At 33.2% G+C, this 22553-nt stretch overlaps 1 long non-coding RNA gene across 1 annotated transcript in view; it reads right to left on the reverse strand.

Annotated features, from left to right (window-relative positions):
* Positions 1-715: 715 nt before the first annotated feature.
* Positions 716-22553, reverse strand: part of LOC110481794 (uncharacterized) — a 48669-nt gene continuing 26831 nt past the window's right edge. The window contains exon 3 of the long non-coding RNA XR_002467312.4: positions 716-1241. This is a non-coding gene — a long non-coding RNA (uncharacterized LOC110481794). The remainder of the gene's footprint in view (positions 1242-22553) is intronic.

Consider the following 22553-nt stretch of genomic DNA (forward strand, 5'->3'; position numbering starts at 1 on the left):
CATGCCTGTCCTCCAGCTGCTGTGCTGTACTAAGTAGCAAAGGTAATTTGTAGATTGTAGGTTGTTTTTGCTGATCCTGTGCAGAGTCTCTGGTACAACTTGTGTTTCAAGTAGCAACAGGTGCTGATGCTTTGGCAACTGAAGTAAGTCTGTACTATAGAAATCATATTGAGGATCATACCTGATGTGAAAAGTTGTTAGTTCTTGCATAAATGATATAGTGAAGATGATATATTCTCTTGGTTTACATGAGTTTCACTTAAACTAATTTCATTCATGACTTCATGTGGGTTAAATCCACTTTGTAGTTATGTTTGTTTAAAAAAATCTTTGTGCTTTGTAGAAGAAACCAATGTGAGGAATTCTTTACCAGAAACTGCATGATGTAAAAGTTATTACGTATTTTGGGAAGCTATGTATTAGCAGGTTCATTATCTTGTAGCATGGTACCCATTCCTATTACCAAGGTCCTAATTTATAGGAAATTGTCTTTATGTACCTATGAAGAAATTTCAACATTGTAACTCAATTAGTTAGAAAACTAAGAAAAACTGTCAAAGAAATGTGCTTCTAATTTCAACTACTAAATTCAGAAAAAATATTGGAAGTAAGAATAACCAATGTAGGTAGGATGTCTTTCTGGCCATTAGAGAAAGAGACACATAAGAGGATTTGATGTTTGAAAAGAATAAGAATTAGAGTATGTGACAACTACTGGGCTTTGAGAAGGGATTCTACACCCTTTAATCTGCAAATCAACATTTCACATTTAATTAATAGTTGAAAACATGACCTTTATTAAATATATAGCAATCTCTTAATTATTAATGATACAATTTGAATGCCATTATAATACATGTATAATATTAGTGCATAATTATCCATTTGCATAATCGAATTATAGCATGGATGTATGCTAAGAATGATAGTAAAGAATGAGTTTAGCCAGCTCTCGACACTAGGCTTTTTCCATTAACGTAGGACAACTGAGGTCAACATCAGGTTTAAAAAGAGAATGTAGAAGAAGAATCTAGTCTTAGATAACTGGCTAATCACCTTATTTTCTGTGGTGGTTATTGTACCTCATCTTCTACGTGCCACACCTGTAACAAGTGACACTTGCTGACAGAATGGTGTGAACTAGAGTTGTATCTTCATGTGATTCCTGTCTCTCTGTTGACTGCAGCAGTTTGTTTCCCTTTTGCTCTGTCTCCATCCTTTAAACTCTGTAGTCACTAAAACTAGAGCAGAAAAAGAATTAATTAAAATTTGGTAGGTTTTTCCCCCCTTTCACTTCAAAATGTGTTATTAACTAGTGTGTTGATAATACTATTACAATATGGGAAAAGATAATAAATAAGCCCTAATAAAAAACCTTTATGAAATCAAGATGTTTTATTTATACATAATCTTATTTCAATAGATGGTAAGGATTAACTCTAAAATCATGTGTGTGTCTGGTTATTTTTGTTACTACTTTATTACTTGTGAGATAATCTGATCTTTGTTGTGCAAAAGACCAAAAGAATAATCTCATCTTGAACCACAAAGAGAAGAATTTTGTTCTCAGCAGGAAGACTAGATGTGGGTAAAAAAATTAAAATTTTCCTAAAGGCCATCCCATTAAAAAAAAATTATTATCAAGAGAATATCTTATAGCAGGTTGGATTTGATCTTTGCTTGTTTGTTTCTATCTCCTTTGCCATTTAAAACAACATACTAAACCCACTTCAGTGTGAGCTAACATGCTACTGTGACACTGTAATCAATTAATGCCCTTAGCCTACCTCCTCACCTTCCTGTTGGTTGATTTGTAAGCATAATTCAGGTCAAAAAGCACTAATTGCAAGCTCATTCAGTAATCCACCTCTATTTTAGACAATTTATAAAAAGTAACCCCCCTGTAAAACACCAGTCTCCATACATAATAGTTTTATTAAGAGCAAATATTTGAATATGTAGATATGCTGCTTCCTCTAGCAGAATACCTACAGAGTATTAAGGTATATGCAAACAGTGTGCCAGACAATAAATAGTTGCACAGCATCCCTTTCATAAATATTTGATCAGAGAAGTGGAACCAACATTTTTCACAGTTCTATACTGTTTTCAGTCCTTGGTGTATTTGTACAGATATGCACATATCAAGTATTGATATTCACATAGAGCCATATTTAAAAGGTATGGGGTTTGTAGACCCTCCCTGACCTCTAAAGGTTTGACTTAAAGCTGAATTGACAACAAGCTGACACATTGTTACAGCAATATGAGTCAGGGGGATCCAAACACCCCTCTATGCATGACAGGGCTTTATAAAATATGATTTCCTGTTTCAGACCTGCTCTTCATCTCTGCAAAATTATTTTAAAAGCATTCTTCCATAGAATTAGAGGAGAATCTAAAAGTATATGTACTTATACTAAAGTACCAAAAATACATTGCTTTGGGCTATGCTTGGTGTCAAACTTGTCTTTTCATCCTCCATCACAAAGAATTTCTTTGTGGTCCAGCTGAAGTTGACCTATTCTATTCAGAGATGTAAAGATCAAAGGGAGAATTATGACCACCCAACTCCTCATTTGAAGCACAAAGCAGAAAGATAAATAAGAACAAGAAGAGTGAGGTTTAATTTTGATTTTTGTGGATTTTTGTTGATAGTGGGTAAACTGAAATGACCAGAGCATGTACTCAGGGGAGTCAAACTTGCTTTTTGCTGTTGCTTGCTTTGGAATTTTTGTGCTTTAATACTCCCTCTAATAATTGGCAAAATTGTTGGAAATAGAATCCTATGTCAAAAAAATTGAGACATATTTTGACAAAAAGTTATTTACCTCGGTCTCAATATATCTTTTAGCATGTAATTCAGCATGTTGCTCCATTTCAATGGTTATTTTTCACAAAAAAGAAAATGTGCTTATTTCAGGACTGAAAATTTAATATGTTTCTTTTCCTTTTGACAATTTACTCTACAGTCTTACAACATTTTTTGCCATTACCAGACACTCCCTTTTCCAAAATCCTCTGATCTCAAGGATAGCTAAAGTCAATAATCCTGAAAAGCCTTCCTGCTTGGAGCTTCTACTATAATTTCTGTTGGGAAGCATAAATAAGGTAATCATAATTATATAGAGTATAAATAATTTAATTATATTGATTATACTCTTATAATAATGACACCTTCATCTGTCAAAAATTCTCACAAATGTATTGATCTTAAGCTACAAAATAATATCCAGAGCTAACCAGCATGATATTTTCCATTCATGGTCTCTGAACTATCTATTTTGCAATAACATGATCCTTGGAATGATAAGTTGCAGATACTGTAACTAAAACTTTGCAGAATAGTGATTGTAATGCATGCCAAAATTAGAGAAACAACTTAGACTTACCTTTGTAAAAGCCACTTTCTGACCAATATTAGTTCACCTGGGCCAATATGTGTTAAATCAATGTTATCCTGAAGTGTCAGCTCACTTAATTCTAAAGTTCTGAGGCTACTTCAAACAGTTACAGCAGCATGGTTTAAGGAGACTTGACTAATGTTTTAAAGCTCTGAATTGTTTAGGTTTTCATTTAAATATGCCCGTCGGTTTGACTGCTTAAAATAGTCTTTGTAAGTTGTAGATGCATTCCAGTGTGTATATTATTTATGAAAAATACTTCTATGTTTCATCAGCTAACCTTGACCTCCCCTTAACCTATCTATTTAAGTTTAAATTTATATTATTGAAAAAGTGCTCCTGGACTATCACTTAAAATACAGCGTCATGTTTCTGATGAATAGAAGCAGACAGGCATAAAATGTGGACCATGACTAAGTCACCTGGTATTGTTGAGGCACTTCACATCAGTTTGCATTAAAGCACATATGTCAGCTGGTGTCAAAGGGAGATTCTTCTGAATTTTTCACTTATAAATGGATAAGCAACAGGAAATAACACAAGCATTGACCTCAACCAAACTGGCTGTGCTCATAAACAAAGAGAATAACTGCTATCATCCATTATCCATTAAATACTCTTCACAATTTTCAATTGCTTTTTCATAATTTCCTATTTTATTCTCTTTTGATGGCACCTGACCAACACTAGAAAACACAGAGATTGATTCTGGCTTATGTGACAGTCTGTGGGTATTCACACTAAAACTGGTAAAGATCTGTGAAAAGCAGGTTCACATTAAGGACCTGGGAGAAGAGGTTCTTAGTCATGTTAAGAGACCTTTGCCCAGTCACTCTTCTGGTGAGCAGAGGGTCTCTGAGAGAAATCATATAATAATAATTTTAGTCTCAAGGCTAATCCTAGCTGTGTTTCCTGGCCCTGCTGCTGTGGCAGTTAGCATGAGTTACTTGAAGTTAGGATAGCTTTCAGCATGATCTGATGAACCTTGACTTTTTGCTGTAACAGAGCAGATGAAATATGGTACAAACCTGTTACAAAGAACAGAGTAGTTTTGGTGTGCTTAAGGAAATATATAGACAAAGAACACACCCAGTCTGCTGGACATGTCCAGAAGTTACATGAACAGGAAAATTGGGAGCACTGGCAATGGCTGCAACAAATCATAACAAACCAGTGCAATTTGGGAAAGCAAGAATCCTTGGCAAGATATTCTGTATTCAAATGTATACCTATAACCATTTAAGAATAGTGGAAGTAGACCTAAAAAACACATTGTTGAGGAACCCAGTGACACTCAGGATCCAGGACTGTGTCTCTAACCTCCAGGAAACACAGGTCCTCACAGCTCTGGATCATACACTGCAGCACAGACATCACTGCACTGACCTACATGACCTTCCTCCTGGCTCGTTGTCTCACAGGCTGGAAAAGTCACACAGTAACACCACACATCTGTGATGTGTTTTGGTATATATACACATTTATCTACATTATCATCTGCTCTTAAAATTTCTTCACAGAAAGAAAGGTCTTTCTTTTTGTTTGTAAGATCAGAAGTTTAGTTAGGTAGACAGTTTCTTGGAGCAGCCTAACCATGTTTATAGCCAGCAAACATATCTTTGTTCTTGTGTTATCATTGTCCTCTAAGTGAAATGTTTCTTCTCCCTGAAAAGAGATAATTTCTTTCTCTTTGAAACTTGATGAGAAAACTATATTCTCTGCAAGCACTTAGAAGGTTCCCATTGTTTTGCTCTCATTTTATGATGGACACTTCATCTCCTTCATGGAAATATTCCTGGTAATGATAATCTTCCAGCTAGAATTAATCTCTCTGAATATTAGCAACAAAAATATAGTCCTGTATTCCTGTATACTGTATAATGGTACTAATATTTTTTTGTATTTGAAATAGATGCCCTGATACAGCCCTGGGGGTTTTTTTCATTATCACATCACATAGGCAGATTTTATATTCAGTGATGAGCTTAAGGTTTATAACACCTCCTCATTGACCTTTACAGAGATATAGTTTTTATTTTGCACTATTAAATGTCATTTTATTCCTATTTTTTAATGTCACCTAGTTCTTGCTGATAACCTGAGCCTTATGTTTAGACAGTACTTTCAAACTCAGAGCCATTGACACATTTTGTTAGTTGCCAATTTTTATCTCAGAGTTACTAATGAAAAGAATCTTAACAACAAACATCAAGATATTAAAATAATCTTACTACTCCAATAATCTTTTTACTCCAATTATCTTCCCTTAATAAATGTTTCATGATCTTGGTTTTAGCTTGGATTATGAAAGTAAAAGAAATGTGGTCATGTTAAAATATGAAAATGGAACGCCAAAGTTTTGATAGAGTTCTTAATATATCTTTCTTAGTAGTTTTATATCTCAGTTGTAACTAACTGTGCATTTTAAATTTATTTTTCTTTTTTTTAAAATTAGATAAATTTCAATATATGAAGCCTTTTCAGATAAGCAGAGATGAAATTTTACTTGTGTTTTATGGCTTTTTTTTTAGTTTTACTGTAGCAAGTGAAAAAGGGGGAAAAAAGAGAAAAAAGAAAGACATTAAATTGAAAGCAATTATTAAAATGGATCATTGTATTGAGAAAAAAAATGTTTTTTGAGTGCAGCATTTTTTTTCTATGCAAAATAGCAACAGTAATTCTCCATTTAAGTGTCAGTACAGGTCCAGGGAGACAGTCATGTCAAACTGATGGAAATTTATTTCAATGCAACTATGCTATGAGATATTGTAAAAAGACAATGTTAAAAGGATGTCAGTAAGAAACCCAACAATATGGAGATCCAATAAGGTGCTAATCTAAAGGTTTCTGATATAGGGATTTGGAGATCATGTTACATTGACAAGATAACAGGATGGTATCAATGCAAATTACATTTCTATTTAAAATCAGAATATTAAATCAACATCATATTAAGAAATATAATGAAAAAGCAATAAAATTAAAGCTATATTGATCATCCCTTAAGCAACCTGCTGCCTATGATCTAAGTAGACAATTGAGGACAATTGGTTGTATACTAAGCAAAGTATTTGGAACCTGCTGAAAGTTAAGCTAGCCAAACCCAGATTCTGTAGTAATAGCTCTCAGGAGCTGTCCTGACAAGATACTTGTATTTCCTAAATGGAACATGGAAAGAAGCCTGTTCTGTGAAATCCCACCCTGAAGGAAGTTATTATGACAATATCAAAACTAGCCCCATAAAATAATATGCCAGTCTGGGCTGCTTCTGATCTGTTTCCTCCTAGTCACACCCAAAATTTTATGTCAGCTTTCTAGAAGTAGAAAAATACCAAATATCGAACATTTTTTATCTTTTGGGAAAGTCTACTTCCTCTCCATGCTCTTCAGGGAGGCTCTTGCACTACAAGCTCTCCCAAAGTCGATACCAGCTCTGTTTACTTTTGCTGTCAAACAACGTGTGCTATGACATGGTTTCTGCTGCACTGCTCTCAACAGTCCTTCTGACAGACCGTGCCAATTTGTTTGCTTGGACACAGACAGACAGGAGAATTTATTTCATCTTCATTGCTGATTGTGTTTCTGTTTACTCTTCCCCCTTTCTCCTTTCTTTTCAGTGCCTTTTTACAGGACCCTTTTCATCAGATTGTCTTGGAATCTGATGCTGCAACTTCCACTTCAAACTTGCTCCTCTCAATATCTGGATAAATATGCAATTATTGTCTCAATTTTCAAGTAAATTCAAGCCAATTATTATCTTCATTACTCTTTATAATTATTAAAGGAATAGGAGAAGACTCTGCTTCACGGCTAAACATAATGAAATCCACACTATTACTAAATCTTTATATTAGTAATTTCACAGTTTAATATCTTTGAATCCACTGAAGAACTGAATTTTCTGAGCTTTGTTTCAGGTTTTCTGGTACTAATTTTTTGCATGAAGAAAGAGCACAGGCCAAAAAAGTTTCTGAGCATGCAGAATTTCTTTGAAAATCAGTGTTCTACTAGTTAATTCTTTTGTAAGAGTGAACGGAAAACAAGAGCAAAATAAAGTGTCTACATTGTATTCATTGCACTACATTGCATTTGCTAAAAATAAAATACTGTTGCAAAATTAATTACACCTCTTCCTTGAAAGTCATACATTTATTATAGCATATTAAAACCAAAATGAAAATCTTTTCTGAGCCTTCTTGGAACAGAATCATCTATTTTAAAGACTAACAATAAATTGTTTGCATGACAACAAACTCTAAAATATTTGAAAATTTCAAAATCATTATGACTATTGGAAAACAGCTGAAACATTTAAAAGACAAAAAACTGAGGATATCACTCAGAACAAATTACTCCTACATGGTTAAACTTTACAATATAAGGAAAATATAGTTATGTAAGTTAGAGGTTCTTGTGAGAAATTTCTGCTTAATATTTACCTCTCTGTTTTTAGAATTATTTCTTTTTGTTTGATAATTTAAAAAAAAGTAGAGAGAAAAAAAAAAGGTGGCATCACTGAAACATAATAATTTTAATAGCAACTGTTGAAAGGTTACCTATAACTTATTTATAATCAAATATTTTCGTTTGGATCTTCTGTTATGAAGGAAAGAACCAAAAGTTTTCTCAGCAATATAGTACTTCAAAAGACGCAGCAGAAATTTGAGAAAAACAATTAGTATGAATAACTTAATCTTCATTTTGAAGAACAACTTATTACTTGAAATCTGTTTCTTCTAACTTAATGTGAATACCAAGGAGGAATCTGTGAAAAGGTTTCTGATGTCTTTTGTGTCAGATATTAGTCTCAAGAGTCAGAGAAGAATGGGACATTCATAGCAAGTTAGGTATTTTCTCTACAGGCATATTATCCCAAATTAGTTTTGTGAGATGCTAGAGCTGGGCAAAGATGTCTGAAAGTGATGTTGCATTAGCACTTATTAAAGGAATGTATCACAGTTCCTTCTTCTAGTTTCTGGCACCATTCCCCTTAGATTTGAGTTTTCTTGTATTTATTACATCAGTGTATTGCTTTTGCATTCAATAATTAACTTTGCTGTTAAAAAGTTTTCAGCATATGTTTGAAATAATTAATGTTAATTGCTGCATGAACTTTGAGTGATCCACCAGGAATGAGTTAGTTCCAAAAAGAACATTTTCCATCTGAGTACACAGTCATTAAAATACATTAATCTACTAATCCTTATACCTGTGTGCTGTTTCCCTTTTCTTTTGCCAATAAAACAAAAACAACAACAACAACAACCACAAATTGTGCCAGAATAGCTGTTGATCTTGATTTTATACATAAGAATTCAGGAGAATATATTTTAAAACTTGGGCTTAGAACTTCCCCAAGGCTGATGGTAAATAATGTCAATATTTGAAAAACTAAGAAGCCTCAGTGCTTTTATATTTTTAAATATGGAATATTTTGTTAATAATTAGCTGAAAAATATGGAGGATCATAGTTAATTTGCCCCAATGTGATACTGTGCATTTCAGTATTCGTCCAAAACTTAACTTCCTAATGCAAACAACAGGAAAGGACTGGGAAGGACTGCAATCATGAGTCAAGTGCCTTCAGGCTGAAAACAAACTTTCATGTCTTACCAAGCAATATGTGTAAGGTTTAAATATCCATAAGTCTAAAGCTCAAGAAAAAAAATTGCCTGAGAATTTGTAAGTTTTTGGATTTTTGCAGATCTTTTCTGAAATTTTATAATAAACTCAGCAGTTAAATGCCCTGTGCAGCCACAATGAAATTGGCTGCAGCAAATAACAGCAATGTTTACTCAGAGCTATTTTCAGACTTTAACTTTTCCCCAAATCATTAAAAGAAACAATGTAACTGGAAATTTGCATTCCCCTTAGGTCATGTCCTGGTGTGAATTTTGTAAGCCTAGGCATTTCAGGAACCTAGAGACACGGTGAAGTGGTGGATATGACAGTGGTAGGTTAATGTTTGGACTCAGTGATCTTAAAGGTCTTTTCCAGTCTGAACAATTCTGCAATTCTATGATTCAATTTGATGATTACTGAGCAATTTCCAAATTTGCCTTCTGAATTTGACCGCAGCAACTTATGGAAATGATTGGAACCACAGTCTGGAGGCTGTCATTAAGTCTGAGCATTACTACCAGATGCCTTTTTTGATGACAATTTAAACAAAAATGTTAATTTCTGAATGTACTTCCTCTTAAAACTACATTAGATTTTTCATGAAACCAAGAGGGCAGTGAATAAATATTTTGATAGTCTTAGGCTCACAGAATAATTATAGCCAGAGAATAAGGTCTATACACTAAGTCGGAAATTTAGAAGGACACAATGTTAATAAAATTTTAAAAATCTTAAAAATATACTTTAATCATGAAGAATTTTAAAGGTTTTTCAGCATCAATTTTAATCCTTAAGGCTGATTTTATTTAAAGTATGACATCTCAGAGTGAAAGTTATCTCAGCCGCAGGTAATTTGGGAATAACTTCATAAATCTGGCCCTATGCCATATATTGGGAAAAAAAAAAAAAAAAGAAGTAAATTGCAATTACTTAGCAAAAAACCAAAAAAGTGTTTAAGCTTAATATATAATGAAGCCAACAAATTCCATGAGCCCTGAAAGAAAATCTGATCCATAAAACATACCCTAAGAGCAAGCCTAAAGAAAGTGTGGGTTTTTAAATATTCTGGCATGTCAATGTCTTGTTTAAGTTCATTAAGAATACCTAGGGAAAAGAATCATCTGAAACCTGAGAACATGATACTTCAACTTCACAAGAAGACTGTGTTTTCAATAAGATACAGGAAAAACACTTTTTATTTCTTTTTCTCAACTAGGATATTCTTTTAGCTTTGTAAGTCAATCTTAAAAGAAAAAAAAAATATCCTGCACATATGTAGTTTTTTTTCTTAAATGCAATTAACTTAGTTACTTGGCTGATTGCTTGCTATTCTCTCTGTTGTACCCACAGGAATGATGCACACAAAACTGATGCAAACAGTTGTGAAACAAAATAGGCAAACAAAAAAATTACTTGCTCAAGCAGTATGTTTTGTTGAAAACAAATGAAATAGGAGTGAATTTAACCCCCTACTCCAGTCACTATAGCTGAAATGCAAACATTGGCTCACCTGCCTCTGTGATTTGACGGATGATGTAAAAACTGCATTGGCTAAGAATCAAATGAATATTTGCTCTGTGGTTACACGGGATTGATGCAGATTGTCATGGCCTTTTGTGTCCCTATCCAATCCCACACCCATTCTTTTTAATCCATTTTGTCCTTCTTGCCGACCTACCACATGCACATCTAATTGATGCCCAAGAAATCAAATATTTCAGGAGTTTAATGGTGTATCTTACTATAGTAAATTAAAACAAAAAAACCCTCAAGCCAACAAAACACAACAACAAAAACCCAAACCAAGTGAAAATTAAAAAAAAACCAACAAACAACAAACCACAAAACCCCAGAAAACACCCCCTTCCCCCAGCTAAAAGCCAAGAGTTGGATAATGGTCTGTCTCTTTTCTATTATAATCCCAGTGAATTGTCAAGGACAATTTTGTCAAATTTTTAGTTTTTGACCTTTTTTAAGCTTTGGGCATTTCCATAATGTACTATTTTGCCTTCATTTACTTCTGATACCATTAAGTATTGGTAAAAGCTTTTTAGAACTTCTATTCCAAATTTCATGAAAATCAAATTTGGAAGTTGAATAGGTATCTCCAAAGATCTATTCCAGCCCTGGTATTTCTGTGAGATTATTTTCATCATGTAATCATTAACAGAAAATATAAAAGCATTTCTCTGCGGTTTGTTGTTTTTTTTTTTTTTTTTTTTTTTAACTTATATAAAAATTACATTTACTTGAAATAGTGTTTGAAATAATTTGATATGGGAAAAAATCTAAAAACATTAAGGTAAATATACCTTGATATTTCATTTAATATTTTTTTACTTGTGTTTAGTTTTATTGTCTGTATTTTCTTGATAAATCAGTTTTTCACTAGTCAAAGAATGGATGTTCCCATCCAAATATATATTCTTCCAAACTGAATTCCAAATGAAATAAGATATAATTGATTCCACTTTTGTGTTCTGGGCATTTTTTTCTCCTTTCAAACTTATCCTGTGTTATTAAACAGTCAAAAGAAAACTTAGGGGAATAATTTATTTTACTCTCAATAGTGCACATTGAACCTGGAGGCATTTTGGTGTCACATAAATTGTACACAGTACAGTAGAATGGCAGTAGGTCACTATCCTCACTAAAGAAACTCTAAAAGAAACGAGGTGATTGTAACATCAAGTGGGCAATCAGTAAAACCGAGAGTGATGCTATCAATATTAAAGTTAAAATGTTACAACGAGGTCTTGTCTGCCCTTGAGGTGACAAAGAGCTTGTAACCACTAGGTGAAGCACTTTCAAATCCTAGTAAATTACTTCATGATCACATCCAAATGTGCTTGTTCTCTTTGGCTTGCTTTTTCTACAACCTTGTGTTTTAGCCCTCTCAAAAAACCTATTGTTTATGGCTTGGTTTCTTCTTCAGAAAACAGACTGATAAAAGCAGCTGAAAATGCTGGGTTTGACAACTTGCCCCCTAAAAAGACCTACTAAAAGAAGGATAACTTTTCAATAGTATTTTTTAAGTGGCATATTTTACTTAATTACAATTAAAAAAAAAATCTAGGCTCTCCTTAAATGCTTTAAAAATGTCAAAGATAAATTTTGATTACAAATCAAGAGTTTTATTTAAACCAAAAATATTTATTGGATTTTTAATGTTGAGGAGAAATAGATTTGAACTTTTTTAATTCTGAAGAAGTTCATAAAGTTGCTATGCTGAGACTTTGGAATCAGCAAGGAGGTTTATTTTCTGGAAGGACTGAACAGGAGCACATACAAGGAAGAATCAGAGAAATTTTCAGAACATCTAATATAGCCAAACAAGGCCAATAAAACCATGACTCATACATGCTGGGATATGATTTCTTACAAAAGCAAAGACCAAAAGCAGGTAGATATTTTCATTGCTCTGATAATTACAGAGCAATTACATGAACCATCTCAACCAATGTTCTCCTTCATTGCTGTGGAATAAAGAAATCCAAACAATCAACTATTTGTGAAGTACTGAGTAAGTTATTGTGTGGGAATAGCTAATGCTATATACAAAGAGAAACGTTATCAGGGATATGACTAATCATCTCAATAATTTTCCTTTATCTTCATTCCATTTTGATAAGTTTCTGGCCAGGATTCTCAAGAAAATATATCTTGTGACTTCTGTTATTCAGTTTTCTTTTTAGGCTGAATCCTTCTGCAGATAGTCTTTTGATAAGAAAAAAATACTATTTTTGATGGTTTGTGGCACACTAAAAACAATATGAATAGTGTTTAATATTAAAGCATAAGGAAAGGTAGTAAAGAGAAACTCAGAAGATCTTTAAAACGAAGGTTATAGCTGTACAACTGTAATAGAATAGAAAGATTTAGATATTTATAGAGATGACACAGCAACAGCAAAGGCTTAGCAAGATCAATATGCCAGAGTTTACCAAGATGCTCAGATGACCAACACACAATAGGCCTAAGTTAATCAATGTTGGTGTGATTCACTTTTTCCTGAATAATTAATGAACAAGTCAGTTTTTATTCTGAAAGGTATTGTCTTGTGTTTTCTTACAAAAGCATCTGGAAAATACAGTGATATTTCATTGTCTTTGTTGCCTAGTGTCAGAACCCACCTATTAAAAGTCATATGGTTCAAAAACAGAGTAGGAAACTGATATTAATAATGTGATTCAGAAAAATGTCAGAAAGAACAATTTATTTTTCATTAGAAACTATGAATTGTAAAAGCAAGGGTAGGCTATACAAATAGTTCGTATTTTTTGCAACCATCACAATATTGTTAAAATTCATGGCAAACACATCTAGACAATAAGAGCATCAATTTTTTTTATTTTACACAATTTAATGTATGAATGCTTTTATTACTGTTTTAATGATGACATGATTTAATATTTCTGGCCCTTTTTTGGAATGCATTTGCTTATCTATTTCATTTTAATATAATTTGATCATATTATGTAAAAGATATTATAACCATTATGCCAAAGCATTAATATAATGTATGGAATAATGCCAAGTTTTATTAAAATGTTATGAATCCACTTTTTTTTTAATTTATATTATTTTTTACAGAAAGATCTCTGGAATAATATCTCTACCTAATCTTTACATTACATCTGTGTATATTAGAGTGTTTCAGATGTGAATCAAAATCAGCTTGACTTAAAAAATATCTTCTAACTCAAAAAAACCCCACATTTAAACTTCCATATTTATTCCATATTAAATGGTAGCAACAGTTCACATAAATGAAAACAACGCTTCAAATTAGGTTGTTGATAAAAAAAAAGAGTTGAAGGAATGAATTTTCTATTCCTTTCATAGTAGACATCTAATTCTCTATACCAAAAAGTTGGTATCATCAACATTCATCATCCTTGATATTGATAAATTTATCTCAAATATGGAAAGATTATGTCTAATTGACAAAATCGGTAAGGACTGTATGATAACTAGCATTCAGAGAACAACTGATAAAGAACAAAGTAGTTAATAAAATCAAAATATTCCTGATCTCTTTTTTGCCCCCCTTTCCAACTATGGACAATGTCTTCAGTGAAACCTAGTTGGTACACAGATTATTTGGGCAGCATAGACTCACAGATAAGCTGCATCCACTGCTCGGGGTAAGACCAGAGTATGTGGTGGGATCTAAGCTTTGGTCTGGGGATGAGGATTTCCACCACTCCCCTCCCCGAGGATGGGAAAATAAATGAGTTCTGGTTGAGCCTGGATTGAAGGAGGAGGCAGGAAGAGGAGGAACAGCCAGATTTGGAACTACCCTGCTGGGGTGTACCTCTAAGGGGAGATCTAGAAGTGGTAATTAATTTTGTAGGGGACGCAAAGTACTTGCTCTGTGAAACTGCATGGTGTGTATTTTGCTTTAAGAATAATTCATTTACAAAATCTTACCATAGAAGTCTCTCAATTAGGAAGTTACATGATGTTTTTTTTTTTTGAGGGACATCTCAACTGTTGTAAATGTTTCCTATTTAAAGTTTTGTGTGAAAGAACGTCCTGATATTAATGTCAATGTAACAATAATATTTTATATATGATAAAATATATAATTATAATTAAAAATGAATATACATATAATATATAAAAATGTGTAATTGTTCATTTATAAATATATATCTAATTATAAACACAATTATTTAAAAAGGAAGTATTAATACATAATATTCAATAATACTGCTTTTTGAAATTCACTATAGAATATTCAGATTTCACAGTTCATGTGCACATTTCACTAACATTTGGGTGTGCAATGAAAGAATAAAGAAAAGACAACTAAAGATATGTTATAAAATTATTAGAAACATTAATTAAATGTGCCTTTTTGCCTCCTACTCAGCATTTAAAACATATATTGAATTTTATTTGAATATTACCCATGTGCATGTCCCCAGGACCAGTCTGTTTATTTATATTATTGACTATTAGAACTTCCAAAACAAAGACTCATATTACTGATCTATTCAGCATATATGAGATGTTTTAAACACTTTCACTGAAATAACTAGATGCAAATTTCTAACCAGATGGAAATTATTTAAAACAACAAAACCTCCAAACCTAGCAAAATTCAAACCAACAGATTTGTCATCTATGCCTTGAAATCTGAAGCTGCTCTGAATTTATTGAATTTGAATATATTATGTTGCTCCAAATTTTCAGCAGAATCAGATATTATCTTAAAATTATGTTATTTGAATAGAGTGTATTAATGTTTTCATTTGCATTTAAAATTCTCAACATTTAAAGTTATAACAATTCAGTTCAAGTAATTTCATCAAATATCTTTTAGTATATGATTCATTTTTTGCTGTGATAAAAAACAAAATATTTGAATGTATGATATAAATAAAAATACAGGAAATTAAAATAATAAGCTTGATAACAATTGGTCAATTTATCTTCCTTTTTGTTAAGCATCTCTGTAAATGCAGAGATCACTGTGTAGTTTTCTTGTGGCTCTGTGTACTTATGACTAAGCCTGCATTTCGGATCTGATCTGTGGTTTGCCGAGTATGTGAAGACAGAAATACAGATCTATTTGAAGTTAGTTTGTTTTGAAGCACAAGATATTTAGTACTATATTGCAGTTTATATTTTCTCCTCAAAGCTGTAGTGATTGTAAATGTTAAATGTTGCTTTTCCTGCAAAATGTGGGAAGATTGATGACTTCCCTTTCACTTTTCTGCACCAAATGATATTAAATATATTTCAAACTGATAAGTATTTTCCAATTCCTTTCAATGTTATTGCCAGACTGGCTGAGGTGTTATTTTTTCCCCTTTTGCATTTTCCTCAAATCGCAAATTTGATTTGTGAGTTAGATTTAAGGAATCTGTAGTCAGGTACCATGAGCAGAGCCTATATTTTCTCTGTTTTTTTATTTTTCATGACTTTCTTCCTCTTCTTTCAGCTCTTACAGAAAGATGGTTTATGATTCTGTACAATACTGCCTAGGAGCCCCATTCAGCAACGCAGTAAGAGAAGTATACACATAGACTGATACCAAATGAATTTGCAGAGCAGGTTAACTAACTCTTAATTACAATTCTCATGCAAGATTAGGCATAGCAATGGTTTTGTAGATGTTGTGGTTGTTATGTGTTTGGTTTTGATTTAGGTTTAAGTTTGTTCAGTTTTTTTACCGCTACTTTGTAGTCTTATACTTGTAGCCTGCTGAGTGAACCCTTATCAGAGAAGAACAGGTATAAACAAGTTCTCTACAGCATGAAATTTCTTTACTATTCTTTTTTCAGGTTGGTTAGAATAAAAGGATTAATTAACATAATGCTGTGGCAAGGGCAGATATATTTTCTGACGTAATATAATAATCTGGTTTTGGAGAGACTTCTGAAGAAGTGTTCTCTCCACTGATTCAGGTCAATTGCATCACAAAATAATTTAGGTTGGAAAAGACCTTTAAAATCATCAGATTCAACCATTAACCTAACACTGTCAAGTCCAGCACTAAACCAGGTCCCCAGCTGCCACATCTACACAAATACCTCCAGGAATGGTGACTCAACCACTTCCCTCCACTGCCCAATAATTCATTGGAGAATATTTTTTTCCTAATATCCCTAAGATAGTCTACAGAACTAAGAACTCTCTTTCTTACTTAACTTCTAGTACAAATTAAATTACTGGAGAGTATTTCCATTCCTGCAGCTCTATAGCTTATGACTATGTCACTTTACAGAGGAATATGATGTCAATCTCCTTCCCCAAGCATAAACTTAAATTTCATACTAAAGACAACACCTAGTCTATAATTTCTTGGATAATTCTTTAACTGAAAAAATACTTTAAGCTTTCTGCATATTTTTAAGGTATACAACAGATGATCCCTGTGCCAGCTCAGTGGTTTTGTGTTAACCCTGCAAGACCATTCACTTTAGTATTGCTTTCTAGTGGTTGAGATTCCTCTCCAAGTGCTATCAATAGAATCCTGGGGTAGTTCAGATGTGAAGTGCTCCACGAGTTCTTAGCTTGATATTTCTGTTTGTGCTTTGTCAGAGCCTGGCTATCTCAACAAAGCATTTATTTACATTATATAAATTTGTACTAAACCTTCTCTGTTGAGATTGCTTAACTGTACCCTCTTCTTCAAGTTATTTAAGTGAGATTTTAGCTTCAGTACCACTTTTCATCCTCTGCTCTAACCATTGTGACTTTTCCTTGGGTATTCTCTCTTATGCTGTTTATTCCTGGCTAAATAAACTCTACCAGTCCCAAAACCACAACAGAAGTGATTTGAAAACATATTAAATGAATACACTTAATTCTCCTGTTGTTTATGAGTATTATGCTTTTATATTTTCTATTTTTCGCTGTAGTGGTGCTACTGCCTGGTGATTGTGCATCATACAATGAGTCCATTTTACTCTTGTCCTTCATTCTGTTACCAGAAAATTAGTAAAAGATTTTTTTCAGTATGTATATTTCTGTTGTACTAAATTTTGATGCCTACTTACACTTCCTGGTTTACATTTTTAGCCGATAGCTCACTCAAGTTACCATTATAGGTTGTTCTGTCCACATTGACAACCTCTTAGGAGTAATGAAATGAGAAGCAGAGAAGCTCATTAAAGGAGGATAGCCCAAGAGTCATAAAATGAAATGAGAAAATCTTATTTGTCTTGGTCTTTCAAAGTGTCATAATTTTTAGCAACACTAACAGTTGGATAAGAAGCTATTACCAGTATTTAGGTCTTTTATGACTCTCCTAAATGGTTGTGGATACAAATATTTGTCTTTCACTAACTAGCAGAGGAATTATAACAGGCCTGGCTTTCTAAAATATACTAGTTCTCTGACAATATGTTTTTTCTGAAAGTTATGCTGTTTAGAGCTTACTTCTCTCTCTCTATATTTTATTGAAGGTTCCCTGAGATTCAATGTCTGCATTTATTTCTGCTTGACAGGTTAGGATGAAATAATTCCAATATATTATTTGTTTTCTCCTGAGTGAGCTCCAGTGAATGCTTGGCTCAAACAATGCAATGACAGTAAGGCCTCAGTTAATTCTCCCTCTATGCCTTGTTGGTAGTCACCATAAGCTACTCTAAGTTCAATTTAATGAAAAATCATTGCTGCATCAAGTTCCATTCCTGTCCTAAAAGAGCTGAAACCCCTTTGGTTCAATGCAACAGAATATGAAATGCTAATAATAAGAATATAATGCTACCTGGGGGGAGAAAGGATCTATACTTACAGTTCCTTTTTTTGCTCAGGGTGTCATAGTTATTCTTCTGGAATTACTTTCCTTTGGCATAACCTTTCACTCTCACTCTTGAAAATTCTAAATTGTTTATTTTCCTGAGCTGCAGAGAATCATTCACTAGAGATTTAAGAATGATCAGACAAGCCCCTTGGAAATTTTCAGGATCACTATTGTTTGCCTGTACTACTTACTATAAAGAAAAAGTCATGTTTAAGACTGAAAAGCAGAGAGGAAATCACAGTTACACCCCAAAAAGATCCATTTTATGAAGTTTTCCTGACTTGCCACTGTCCCACTTGGCCTGTGTGAGTCCTGGCTGCTGTGAGTGGACATGAGCTCTTATCATCTTTCAGTGAAAATAGAGACCAGGTACTGACTTTGAGTAGTCCATGTCTTTTGCCATCTGATTATGGTCCAAAGAGTAAGTACTTGAGTAAGCAGCATAAATAACAGCAGAGGATTAGTTAAAATGACATTTATTGTACATCTGGGAAGAGGTTTCATTTCATCAATAAAATGCTAGTGCTGCTAAAAGTTATAACTCTTGCTGATATGTTAACAACCTACTGTTATATAAAGAAACCTACCTGTATAAAAAAAATAAATAAGAATTATATACAGTTTAGAATATGTGAAAACTAGTCTATGTAAATCTAAGTCCATATACCAGTTTTCTGCACTCCTTTATTTTGCCTTGGTCTCCCTTTTGTGCCAGTGGAGTTCAATGCAGAAAATATTTGCCAGCATTATTCTTTGTAAATAATTAAGGCTGAAGAGATAATGGCTGAGAGGAAGTACGATTTCTTTGAATAATTTTCCCCTTTCTCATTCTGACAAGATAAAGAATCATAAAAAAAGAAGAAACTCATAGTTTCATTCATGGTTTTCCAACTTTTCTCTAGAAATTTTCTTCACTTGACTCACCTTTAGGGAGACATATAAGGATCTCAATAGCAGTTCCTGACAGTGATTTCCTCTGCCAATCAGCAGAACTTTTTCAACCGAAACTTGAATCTCTTACCATACCTTGGGAGTTCCACATTTTCCACAAACTAATACACTAATAGAGCAATTCTAGAGTTATCCTAGATATTTCTTTGTCTTTAAAATGTGACCAAACAAATATAATCATGACCCCAAAGTTATGATTTTGCAATTAAATGCATATGTTATACAGAATATTTTTTGAAAATTCAGTGTGAAATTTCAGAGGAATAGAATTAGTTCATGAAAAACATAGGAAACAAAATAAAAATGGACAAGTCCCAAGATGTTGAAATACATTCACATCCTGGTTTTCAAGAAAACTTAGCTGAGCAAAGGCTGTGGATGTTAAAAATACTGATTGCTATTCTAACAAAGGATTCCACGTAGTCACCATCCATCATGGAAACTTATATCTATGGACTTCTTTACTGCAGTTTAAGGATCTGGCATACCCTTTAGTAAGGAGGTTTTAGATGATATAGGCAGTTACGGTATATTTTTAACTTTCATAGGTCACTGGTCACTGATATGATATGCTCTTTTAGCTTGGATGTTTCTGTTGTTGTATCGCTTGAAAGATTATTCCAGTGCATGACATTCACAGGGAAATCACCCTCTAAGTAACCCTGTGAAAATACGACTGCAACCTACTCTGTGCACCTGGTAATCTTTTCAAAGTGATCTGTTTGCATTTATATTCTTTAATCTATTCATTCAGGACTGAAGCACTCAAATTCTTAATAGAAAAATAAATTAAATAAACCTAGGTCCACCAAAAAGAAAGTGTTTGCAGGGTCCTTTTATCCAGCTAGAATTTCAAATGAGGAGGCAAATGTAGGAAACCAGAAAAAATACCAGTTGTGTGGAGACTGCATTTGCATTAGCAATTTAATTTGGGTCAGCAAAGAGTTTGGAAATGAAACTTGCAGTTCTTTCTACTTCGCCCATTTCATTTTAATCAGAGTTCTCTTGAGGTATGGATTCCTTTTGGAGGAAACTTCACCAAAGGAACTGCATCAAGATGGAGTCTAGCTGTAACTGGAAGTCTGTCTTTGAGAATGGTCCAGAGATACTCCAGAAAAACTGCTATGCACAAGGGGTAGTGAAACATGTGCAGTGTGGATTTCAGGCCCTGAGCAATGAGTCTTCTGCTTTAGTGGTCTGTTTCTATCACACCACAGAACTTGTTAATACAGACGTATCTTCATCTTTTCAATGCCAACTTCTATCTAAAAGATAAGTGCTTTTTATTATCAGTATTTGTCTTAACCGCTTGTATAAGGCTGGATCAGTCTGGAACCTGTGATATCAAAGTATTGATGTTTGAATCTCAAGAGAGAAAAACAAGATAAATTTAATCATGTACTTACATGAGGACATTGCTCAAACTCATCTAATTCTCTTTAGTCAGAAATAGCTCAAGGTCATAGATAACAGGAATATTGAAGTTACTATTACTTCTGAATTCCAGCTGAAATAAGAAAATCCACAATTAAAACTTTTCCTGCACTATTCTTGCATTTATACTTTCAGTAAGGATATTGTAGGCTGAAGATTGCCTTATGCAGCCTTGTAAGAAACAGCAATTTACATAGGTGTTTGATGTGCAGCAGTCTTTGCGAAAGAGGTTTCAGAAGGTTTGTGTGCAAGTCAGATGGATTTTCATTTTTATTTCATATTTGGAAAAATTTGTGAAGAAGGGAAGGGAAGAAACAAAAAAATAAAGTAGAGACCACTGCAATTTGTTTCCAACGGTGTCTATAATAGCATACAAGAAAGAAGTATGATAACATAATTTTTGTTTTGTGTTTTTTTTCTTGAAGCAGAAAATGGGTAAAAAAGGAAAAAATCTTTTATTTGTGAAATATATCTGGTTGAAAATTACATATGGAAAATTACTTTTTTTTCAAGATAACTATAAAATAAGCAATTACAAATATGATTTCTCTATTGGGTATGTCCTCAATTTTTTCCTTTTTGGCTTTGAAGCATATTTTGTTAATAAAAATAATTTGTGTTTGAAAAAAATTAAACCTGTTCTTTTGCAGTAATTACTGTATAGAATCAGAGAGAAATAGATGTTCAGCTAAATATGTCAGAAAAGACAGTTTAGTACAACATTTCTTTTACATCCTAATCCATAAAGTTAGATCATGTAGTTACAATCTACAATCATTTAACATTATTATATCAAGAAAGACCAAGTCAGCCAAAACCACTTATGTCAGCAGCTGTTGTTACACTGAGTTATAACATCATTAGTCTGACAAGAGTTTTCTGATAGATTAGCCTAATATAGGATTGTACTAAACCAGTCATACATATTAATCAAAACAGATTACCTACTATGATAAAATCGCTCAAGAAGTCATAGGAGATAAAATATATCTAAAATTATAGGAAATAAAAGAAGAAATATTAGGTAAATAGGTGTGTGGATGCATATGACAGAGAAACACAGAGAGCAAATATCTGGCTGCTTAGCAACTTGTTCATTCATCTTCTGTGTAGAGACAGTTGCTGTTGTGTGGTTATTTCAAAGAGCCAGGCAGCAGAATTCAACATAAAAGCCTTTGACAATGCAGAATAAAGCAGGCAGATTGAAGTATTCTGTGTAAACTTCTGGCTGGCACAGAAACTACAAAGCTATCTCAATCTCCCGCTTCTCCTTAAGATAAGTTACTTTGCACTGTGAAAGCCAGAGATGAAGGATGAAGCCAAAATGTATTGTAACATTCCTGATACTCCATACTGTGTCAGGAACAAAAGAATGCTTGCTCTTTCTCAGGTGCTTTTGATTGTCCTGAGTTCACTAATTTCTGTGTTAGCATTTTGAGAACACAGAAAGAACATTGCCTTTACAAGACAATGTGTTTGGGTGAGTTTATTTTAAATTTACTGTGAAAGTGTATCTCTTTTATTGGAGAGAGTGAAATTTTTAGGTGCAATCAAGTGTTAAGATGTTTAATGGAGGACATATTAAACAGAGAATTTAGATTCAATATAAATAATTTCTTCTTGCTCTTGCTCTGCCACTCTTCAACTATACTACTTTTTTGCATTCCTCAATTTTTTTTTGTAAATTCCTATACTAAAAATATAAATTATGTTTAAAGATGCTTAGTCCTCCATATTCCAGTCACATAAATGCATATATGACTACCTTGAAGTGGGAAATGTGAAATTGGATAATTCATTCAGAAATATTTAATACATCAGTCTGACCTTCTAATGTCTGTCAGGCAAACCTGAAAAGTTCCTTTAGGCTGTAGAGCTGC

Source organism: Lonchura striata, chromosome 2 (assembly GCF_050655825.1).
Source record: "Lonchura striata isolate lonStrDom1 chromosome 2, ASM5065582v1, whole genome shotgun sequence".
Taxonomy (NCBI): domain Eukaryota; kingdom Metazoa; phylum Chordata; class Aves; order Passeriformes; family Estrildidae; genus Lonchura; species Lonchura striata.